Source organism: Nanorana parkeri, unplaced genomic scaffold, assembly GCF_000935625.1.
Source record: "Nanorana parkeri isolate BGI_ZX_2015 unplaced genomic scaffold, ASM93562v1 scaffold607, whole genome shotgun sequence".
Lineage (NCBI taxonomy): Eukaryota > Metazoa > Chordata > Amphibia > Anura > Dicroglossidae > Nanorana > Nanorana parkeri.
Genome location: NW_017306875.1, coordinates 270,688 through 281,648, shown reverse-complemented (window position 1 = coordinate 281,648; position 10,961 = coordinate 270,688). Strand labels below are relative to the sequence as shown.

At 40.6% G+C, this 10,961-nt stretch overlaps 1 protein-coding gene across 1 annotated transcript in view; it reads right to left on the bottom strand.

Moving 5' to 3' along the window:
- Window positions 1–10,961, bottom strand: part of ARHGAP26 (Rho GTPase activating protein 26) — a 389,295-nt gene that overhangs the window by 113,682 nt on the left and 264,652 nt on the right. The window lies entirely within an intron of this gene.

The following is a 10,961-nucleotide window of genomic DNA, read 5'->3' as shown; positions in this document are numbered from 1 at the left end:
CCGCCGATCGCCTATATGTGAAACACCTGGTAACGGGTGTGTGCAATGGTCGTGTCTTTTCTGCTCGTGCGTGCCCGCAGCAGTGCTGTCCATCCGTTTTTTTACTACGGGCGGACGGCAAGAGGTTAAATATCAGGCAGTGGGATTTTTTTTATTTCTACACGTTCTAAAGCACATACAGTATTTACAGTGAGCAAGGATAAAATACAACAGAATGTGGATTTATTATTCTTTCTTTTTAAAAAAACCAACCAGATTGAAGACATTTTTGCTTTTTGAGAGAGTGTTATTTAGAGTCAATGTCAGAGATGTTTAAAAAATATTATAGACCACAACACTGTGCTATTATCACTCTTCTACTCAAATATCACTTCTAGCCATCATACTGACATAACTTACGGGTTTTGAGGTCGAGGCTGTTGGCCGACATTTCTGGTATTACACATCACATTACACAGTATATTTATGTTGCAAAAGTGGAGGTTATTTTCCCTGTTTCTGTCAAAACCAACAAGTCTAAAGTACATCTACTTTCTTCCTCAGAAAAAACTGTTTTTCCATTGCTGCACATGTGATTCCCACATGAGACTCAAGTGTCCAAGGCTAACTAAGTAAAGGGGCAAAAAGGGCATTCTTTCCTAGGTTCATAAAGAGAATCATTTTAATTTTTTGTGTTTTACATTTTTAATAACCAATTCCCCCATTCCTCCACATCTTTCCTCTGCATCTAATGTAGGAAGTTGTATACTTTTTTTTATTATTTAACCAGTAAAATGTGTCTGATATATTAAACTTTATTTCCAGTGTCTAAACAGATATGTTGACCATATAGGTGTTTCTAAAAAGCGTATATCGAAAAGAAAACTGAACCTTTGTTTAAAAAAAATCAATCTTCTAATGAGCCTAGCATACCTTTTAAATCGGCAATATAAACACTATACCATTTTTCCACAAACAAACATTTTGTCATGATCTGCCTAACTTAGCTCGGTTGTTAAAATCAACCAAAATGGTGGCTGCTTAAACTATCAATAACTGACCATTCAGGCTCCTGTGGAAGATTGAGTAAAGGAAAGTATCCTGTGCTCTACATGTCCCACCATTTAATGAGCCCCTTCTGTTCATTCCATCCACCTGTTAGCAGATTTGTGGACATGGTGGAGATGCTGAGGAGATTTAGCATAATTTACAAGCTCAATATTCTACCTTAGCAGTGCTGAATAAAATACACCTATCTCTGGCATTAGACACTCGGGTGTAGCTGAGCATACCCAGTAAGCAAGCAAGATTTTGCTAGCATTCAACTTTTTAACAATCGACGATCTAACAGATGGGTGGGATGAACAGAGGGGGAGCAGATTGATTGAATCTCAAATATTACAAAATCTTGCTTGCTTACTGGGCATGGTCAGTTTCACTTGAGTGTGTAATGCCAGAGATGGGTGTATGTTTCTTCCTTTCAGTGCTGCTGGGGTAGAATGATGAAGCATTTAGTGTACTAGAACACATTTGGTTAAGTGCATTAAGTGCCGTTCTAGGGAGGGAGGGGGCGTGTCGTGCCATTCATGTCAATGGCACCACAGATACGCTGCCTGCCCGCAGTGTGATCGCCTGCAGTGAAACATGAGGTACTGGAATGCCCTCCGCTCCAGTGCAGTGTGATCTGAAAAATAGTGCATGCACCATCTTTTCATAATGCACTGCACTGGAATGGAGGGCATCTCGCGTTCCAATGCGGGGAGCGTGTCTGCATTGACATGAATGGCACCGACACGACCCCTCCCTTCCCAGAACGCGGCCCGGCTTCATGTATGTGATCCACTGTGTTCCGAGTGCGAAATTTCTGAATAAATCCAGGAACAATATATTAGAGAGAAAGCTAAGCAAGGATTTCCATCCGTGTACACCATACTGTATATAAGGCAACATGAAACCATTTTCACTTTTTCTTGATTGGTGGTCTGCACAGCTAAAAAGGAACTCTAAACAATAAGCAGGCAGCATGCTACTTCTAATAACACAGTCAAGCTTTATTTTATCCAAAACCAATGAGCATGCACTGTAATTCTCAAAAGAAAGAATTTATCTTGACTTATCCGAGTTTTAATGGAAAAAAAGAGCTACTAGCTGCTACCGGTACTGAGTGTTTTGCTCAATCACCCTATTATAATAAAAATGCCCATGACCTATGAAGTGGTTTGTTTTATCACTCAGCAATTACCCAAGCCATATACAATCAACTGAAAAGTCACAGATAGTCAACATCTTCAGCTGTACATAACCAATTATTTTAGGTCACATTTCCTCTAGCCAATTGAAGTTTATTTTTCTTTCGAGATCTATGAGCGATGAGTCTGTCACACTTACTCCCTGACAAATAGGAGCTAGAAATGATGAAAATGCTGTAAGTAAACAATCTTCATAGGCCCTGATCATATGCTGCTCTGGAGTGGAAATCACTCCATCTCTCTGCAGGCAGAGCGAACAGCTCAATAAGCTAGATAAATGGCTAAGACTTGCCACTGTAACTCTATTAATGTGTCTCTGCTCCATACCTCAGCTTTAACTGAGGGAAATGGGTCTGAACCAGCACTTGTCCTTTAATGATATCTTCTAATAATACATGAGTGTTACAAGCACATGAGTTATTGCAGTGAGGACAAATTTGAGGATATTCTTTATATAGTTACACAACTCTTAATTTCCATGACATAATACGGAGTTCTAGAAAAGGCTACCAAATGTTTTTGGGTTAAAGAAAAAGGTTTGCGTTAACCCTTTCGTGAACAGTGACATACATAGTACGTATTTGGCAGCGGGCCTTTTTAAACCCACTGGGACTCAGTATACAATTGTAAAGCCCGGCTGTTGGCTTTACAACAGAAGTGATTCTGGCATCTCAGCTGCTGCCAGATCGCTTCTACGGGCCGGTAAAGTGCCCACTCCCCTGCCCGACACCCTCGCCGTGTTTCCCGGGCTCCGCTGCCCCTCCTGAGGGCCTGGGACCGACATCTCGTGAGTCAGAGAGAAGCTGGGGAGGAAAACGGCAAACATCTGTTCACCGATCTATGGGACCGGGAGTATTACATCACTTCCGTTCTCTGATCTGTCATTGCTCTGCTACTGAAGTCACGCAATTGAAGTGTGATCTGCACTTCAATAGCTTATTTAAAGTGGAAAGGTGACACCAAGGTCTTTTGGAGCCCCAGTGTAACCTTAAAGAGGACCTGTCACCACCAGTATGCTGTCACATGGGGGGCTTGTAAGCCCCTATGTAATAGCAATTAAAGGTAAAACATTAAAAAAAAAAATAATCTAGAATAAAATAAATGTTTAAAAAATATATATTTTTTAAGTCTCCTGCCCAGCAAGCGCACACTTACACAAATATACGTTTTGTGCATTTTATGAACTTTTTTGGGGCACTGAAATTTGTTGCCGTTTCACAGACAAGGGCAATTTTTAACTTGGACATGTTGGGTATCTATTTACTTGTCGTAACCTCAGCTTTTATATTTAACAAAAAAATTGGTATTTTATTGTGTTTTGGGGGTACTACACTGAAATTTACTTAAGTGCATTTTTCACTAAATTTGTAGGTTTGATAAAGACTTGTGACAATGTCGTGCAACATACAAATTTACAACTGCCACCATTCTATTCTACAGGGTGTTGGTTTTCAGAAAATATATGTGGATTATATCATGTGTGCAAAAAAAGAAAAAAAAAGGCCTTTCGCAGTGAAAGGGTCCTTATGGAGTTAGTATCCATGTGATGCCCCGCAATTGCCATGTACAGAAAAGAAAATACTGAGGGGGGTATTTATCAAAACTGGAGCAGTTGCCCGTGGCAACCAATCAGCTTCTCTCCTCAGTTTGTTCAGTTAAGATTTAAAAATTAAAAAGGAGAACTATGGGGTCAGTGTTTTTCCCCATAGTTCTCCTTAGGGTAACGGGAGGACACAAACTAGCGTCCTCCCGTTACCCTAAGCTCAGTATACCGCGAGCTACGCTCGCGGTATACTGAGGCGCCGCAGCCGGAGCGGATCCCGACTTGGATGACGTGATCCGCCCAGCTGCGTGACAGCTGGCTCTGCCTATCTAGAGTCAGAGCCAGCTTGTACCTGCACCCTCCGTCTGTTCCGCCAGTCAGCGCTGGCAGATCGGAGCGGGGAGAGGGGAATCCAGCCCCTCCCCCTGTCACGGCAGAGAGCCGTGACAGGATCGAGAGGCAAGCGAACCCGGTATGTGTTCGCTCACCTACCGATCTACTGAGCCGACCTGTGACAGTCTCATTGTCACAGGTCGGCTAGAACTATGAGGTGAGTGAAAAGCACTCATGGATTGGTTCTAAAGGCAGTCAAATCAAGTCTTTAGCTGGCTACATAGATGGCATAAAGCTATGAGCAGACATCATGCCGTACTTGGTCCCCAAGCAAGACTTTTAGTTTTACCTGTTCAAAATAATTTAACAGATTGGCTTTACATTTTAGCACATAGTGCAGTGCTCTGGTTTTGTGTTTGGTTAAAAATGGCAAAGATTTCTCAGAACTGACTTGATATTTAAATAAAATGTTAATGTTGAATATGAAACCCGTCAGCTTTTACTTTTCTGTGAGCAAACACATTTACATGACACTTTGCTAAGCTGCCGATTATTCTGTCAATTTACAATGTGTGAAAAATATTCTGCCTCAGACCTGACTGGCAAAGCAAAACATGCCTGAGTGGGTTTCTAAATGTGTTTACTCACCCCCCAACAAAATAATATTCATCATAAGGCAACAGAGTGAGTGCTTTCCAGATAAATCAGTTTAACATGTAAAGCATCTGCAGTGTGGTGTGTGCCATCTGGCCAAGGACTCATGGAAATGTGAATAAGGTACTCAGCACCGTTCCCCACCTGTCAGTAACAGTCTGAAAACCTGTCACCAGCCAAGTCGTAGCTCCAGCTTCACATCTAAGAGCTGACTATAGGTTATTTCAATTAATACGTAAAAGCCCTTCTGTGCACTAAGCTCAAGGTCTGAGAACTGCTGGGGCACCGGCAGAGCACAGAAGCTTTTCATACTTCGCACACAGGTGCCGACTGTTAATAAGCTAGAACAGATATCACAGAATTGCTGCCTTGTCCCTAATGTTATTTTCCTTGCATTTACCCAGAGTCTTTCAGTCAAATTTAACTACCTGATCCTTGCAAATTGTAGTTAATATTCGTTTATCCACTTCATAATAGAATTTAGATTTCTAATTACTATCAAATGAACTGAGGAAAGCACGTGTCAAAAAATGGCAGTTCTAAGCACTAATCACAAACACACATTACCGCTTAAAAACAGGCTACAAGCTTCAGGAGGACAAGTGGAAATAAAGTGGAACAAACCTGGTAAGAGAAAGGTGATGAGAAAGTGAGAACATAACTACTCTTTAGGGTACAGGTGCATTTGGATTAGTTTTTAGTGTTCGCATGGCCCACCTGCTGCCCTCTCTCATGTGTGACAATTGTATTTATGCCCCAAAGTCTTTTTATATATTTGGCTATTTTGTGGGACGTTATCAAGTATTTTCCATTGTAATGATGGGAACATGCCATAAGTTCTTTGAGTATTCTTTGAGATATTTGAGTATTAACGTATTTTTCGCTCCATAAGACGCACTTTTTTTCCTCCAAAAGGAGGGGGGGTTCGCTGACCTCACCAGGATGACACCCGCCGGGAGGGTGACACCAGTCCACGGCACCGGTTCAGGCACAGACAGGGCAACCGCGGGATCCTGATCCTACAGGGCCAGCGTCACCTGACGTCTCCTCCTCCAGCTGTGTAGGCGGGCAGTGCAGAGCTGTGACTCAGAGAGAGAGAATTCTCAGAACCTTTTTCACGGTGAGCAACAACTTGAATGAACATTGAATATTGAAAGTGATTGTTGAAAGTGATTGTTTTTAATTAAGTATTCCTGCTTTGCATAGGTCACTTCAGTGTTTGTGATTTAAAACAATTCATCTTCCCACAATATTTAGGGTTTGTTCACACCAAATCTAGTGTTTTCCCACAGTGCGATCGCCCGCACTGGAATGCATGGCACAGCAGTGCGATTGCTTGCACTATTTTTTGCAATTGCACTTCACCGTGGGCATTGCTGTGCCATGCGTTCCCGTGCAGGTGGTCGCACTGTGGGAACACACTGGATTTGGTGTGAACAATTTATTGTTTCTTGTTTTTTTTTTCCTCTAAACTTTGGTGCGTCTTATGGTCATGTGCGTCTTATGGAGCGAAAAATACGTTATATAGGATATATATGGGTGCCTGGCAGTCTTTAGCAATGTGTAATTTTAGATGTATTATTATTTTGAAGATTTTAATGCATTTTAATATAGCACCGATATTTTGTTAAAGAGCATGTCCAAATATTACAGGCTCAAATATTATATCTGATTTCTTTAGAAGCATCATTGATCTGACAGACGTTACAGCCCATATCCACTTTGTAAGTGATTAGCATTTATTGTGGTAATGTAGAAGTGCAGTGAAGATGTATATGTTTGTACATTTTCATGACTCACATTGATGGCTTTCTTAATTTGGTTTATGAACTTTAAGTAGGCCTTTTTGGTAGTTTGTACAGGAAACTCAGTCTGACACTGGGATTGGATTATAAAGCAGCTGACCCCCTTCCTCTGAGTCATTGCAACAAGATCACTGCACACCAACTCTGCCTCTTCAGTTCACAATACACTGTCCAGGGAAGGCAAAACAAACGGAGGGTTTAGAACCCCTTTAAGGTACTTGAATGTATTTTTAAGATTTAACTCCAGAATTTAGTGTCCCTTTAATCCAATTTTATCAAGGAAATCCATGTAAGCGGATTTGAGGTGCAATACATTAAGAATTTGCATTGTTGCTTAGGTTCAAATACGTGTGATCTGCCAATGCAAAAATTCTATACAGACAAGGCCTTTTAAAATATGAGCCAGCCACTGCAAGATGTGCAAAAGTTATTCTGAAACCATGAAATGAAAGCTTTATAAAATCCAGGCTGCTTAATGTTCACAGATTGAGTTTTAAAAGCAGTTCTGAGTGATTACAGCTTTCACCGAGGACCCAAGAAATTACCAAAGTAGGCATGCAACAAAACATTTTAATACATCTTTCCACCTCCTCCTTGCAAAAACGGCACGTGTAACAATCATGCTACATGATCAGAAAAGGCCTGCTTTTCATACCCTCTCTAAAACTTTGAAGCTGTTGCAGAATACAAAATTGCAACCACTAACAAGATAAAAGTAATATTAGGATGAAAAAGTACACGGCTATATGGTGTTCTCTTAGTTATCTTCATAAGCATCTTGAAAAAAAAGAGAACATTTCTTAAAGCAGTATTAAACTCTCAAAGGTTTATTCTCAAAAAGGTGAAGAGTTTGGAGAAGGCAGGAGAAGTGAACAATCTAGGACTACATAGCTCAGGGGTAGCCAAACTCCGGCCCTCCAGCTGTGGTGGAACTACAAATCCCATGAGGCATTGCATGATTCTCACAGCCACAGACATGACTCCCGGAGAGAGAAGCATCATGGGATTTGTAGTTCCACCACAGCTGGGAGGGCCGGAGTTTGGCTACCCCTGACACAGCTGAACAGGAAAGTGAGATAAATTGGAGAATGTTTCCAAATCAGCTATTTTGGCCTAGATTGTTCACTTCTCCTGCCTTCTCCGAACACCTCACCCTTTTGTGAATAACCCTATTATCTTTGTCTTCAATAAGGAATCCAGATCAAATATACATTGGCCAGCAAATAATTTCAAGCTCCCACAGTCACCATGGTTCAAACAGCTGGTTCCAACTCTCTCAGCTTGGTTTCCCTCAACTTCCTGTCCAGTAAAAGATCCCAAGGGAGAGCAGCTGTCCATCTACTAGCTTGGAGAAAGGAGGAGCAGAGGGGAGGCGAGTAGATTGTCTTGCTGTGCCCGTGTGTTTGTGGAGACACACACACACAGCTTACTAGAACACACGAGAGTGGCTCCATAGGACCCTGCAAGGGAAAAGAGCTACCCTAAAACAGGCAGGATACCAGGGCCAGTGCTCAGGGGACCTGCTCATTCTGCAGGAAGCTAGACATTTTAAACATCAAGGAGTTTTAATTGTAAGTGATTTAATCAGCATTTGAAATTGCTTAAAAACATTTTCACTTCAAAGTCTCCATGATAAAAAAAAACCCAAAAAACCCAGATGTACTGCAAGGGTTAACTTCTTGTATTGAGTATGGGAAAAGGACGTTTACTTACCTGATTCCCACTTCCCCTATAGTTGGCGCTCATGTCTCATCCCTCCGCTCTGGCTTATGGGCTGTCACTTGGCATCCTAACACATAACGCAGGGCTATGGGCCCTGAGTTGGCAAAATTACGTCAGTGGGCTTCCAACTGCAGGAGCAAAAGGGCTGGAGGCTACAGGCGCCAGTTTTGGAGCCTGCAGGAGCGGGGATCAGGCAAGTAACAGTCCTTCACAAAGGTGCTCTAGACAAAAACGAGCAGTTAACTCTTGCAGTGATAGCACTGTTACTTTGCACTGCTGGGATCATGGTCTTACTTACACCTTTATTTACATGAAGTTTGTATGTTCTCACTAATTTTGTTTGGGGTTTTTCCAAGTGCTCCAGGTTTACCCACAGTCCAAATGGAATTTGACGCAGGGCTGTGTGTCCCTTTTTACACAGAAGGAGGATGGTTGTGCTAAAATTCTAGCTCACTCTATAAAAATATGTAACACTTTTGCTCTGATCAGATATACACTGGTTCTGAAGGGAAACAGCTGTAGTGGAAGTTTAATAAATTCAGTTATATAAGAAAGCAATGACTTAACTAATGAATACTAATGACAGTTTGGATTGGTTTTGTGAAATACAAAAATAGCCACTTTAAGAATTCAGCACCAAGTAAACCAGTCTTTAAAATTAGCTCATCAATATAACAGCATAGAAGAAAGTTCTTGAACATTTTTTTCACTTTTAAATTACTTCCTGAGCACCCCAAGAAGCCCAAATCACAGTTTAACTTAACCAATACGAAGTCCCCCCAACCCCCTTCTCAAGTCTCAGTACACACACATGTGAGATGTAGGAGGGGGTGAAGTCTTGCAGAACTGCAATTTGCATGCAAGTACAACTGGGCACAGTGGCTCCTGCAGTTCTCCTGCTGAAGGGGAATAAAATGCATGTATGGACCGATGCAGTTTGCTTATTATTTTCATGAACCCATCCTGAAGATGTTAGTGACACAAAACTCAGGAGTTGTATCTTAAAAACATATGCAAGTACATTAACTATTAACAAAAGTGTAGCTCGTGTATCACTCAGCTATAGAACCTCTGTATTTGTGCTGAAGCTGTCCTTCCTTCTGGAGGGTGACTACATTTGTTCTCCATGGTCCCTGTGTGTGTTGTAAAGTAGCCACCGCTCCAAGTTTGCTCCAGTGATTAATGCAATCTCATGTTTAGTTTATGAATTTGTATTGAAATTGTAGTCTATCACAAGGGCGAGCTTGGATCGTTTGCTACTGTGCAACACACACAGAGACCATGGGGAACACAAATAGCCACTCTCCAGAAGAAAGAACAGTGTCAGCACAAATTCAGAGATTTCCTTTAGATTTAACTCCTGATTTGAGTGTCACTTTAATGCATTTTTTTTCCTAGTTTAAAATGTTACTTTGGCAGCAGGCACCTTACCATTATGTTTTTGCCATATGCCAAAGTACTTGGCAGAAAATCAATCAGGTTAGAGCCATACAAACACAAAATACCAATAGTCTTTTCCTGAACTATAAGTCATGCCACAGTGCTGGAAACTAGAAGTACCCCCAAAATACCATGATATTTTGGATATTGGCTGAAAGGGCCATATAGGTTTACATGTTTAAGTATATGGCGTATGCCTATTCAATGCCTAAGAATAATTAAAAGGATTTGAAGAGTGAACATTACAGATATATATAATAGAGCAGAAAGTTTTCAATGACAATATTCACCCAAGGCAGTAAATTCTTAGGACAACCATCGTGTTGTCCTAAAATGGAAGATTTACTGGCTTGTGTAGAGATTAAAATGTGATTGTCATTAGTACATTGGTTGTCATAAGCATAAGACCAAAGTTTTCCAAACTTAAAATGAAGAATATGTCCACAGTTCTATAGTACCTGCCACTTTAGGTCATGTGTGTCAGCTTTATAGTGTCAGAATATCATGTGTAGTACTATATAATCACAGCAAGTACATCCGTTTCCACTGCAAGCAACGAATTAGCATCTAGTCCTCTACAAACGGTCCACTGTTGCTCATAGCAGCAGGCACATCCTGTATCCAGATTGAACACACAACCTACTCCCAATACCTGCAACTAATAACTATTAGAGTGAGCATATAGTATATTTTAATAAGACAACTCTTTATGTACTGTACATACTAAGTCACTTACAGTACCCTCTCTATAATAGCAAATGTCACACACTTTTAGAAATTAAAAAATAGGCTGATTATACCAAATAAAATGAAAATTAATTTCACAAAAAAAGTGGGGGGATAAAATATAAATTGGATATTTAGAGCTATATACTATCTCAGTGAATATACAAACATACCCTCTGCAGGGATTTGTTTTGTTTTGATTTATGAATGTATTATTTTTATTAGTATCTAAAACAAATACATTTTGATATTTTTAACATATCTCTCTTGGACGGTCATTTACACCCCTCCAGAAACCCTTATATCCCCACACTTTTTGTGAAATCAATTGAATTTAGGGGAGAGGTGTAAACCAGGTGCCCACAGGGAGACAGCCCATGATTTAGGAAAATGAAAATTAAGATTAAAAGGACAGAATATGGCCAAAACATAATAAAACATCATCAATTGAAGGTGATGCAGCTACTAAATAATTATTGCTGCACTGTTTTCAAAATACAGAATGGTTTT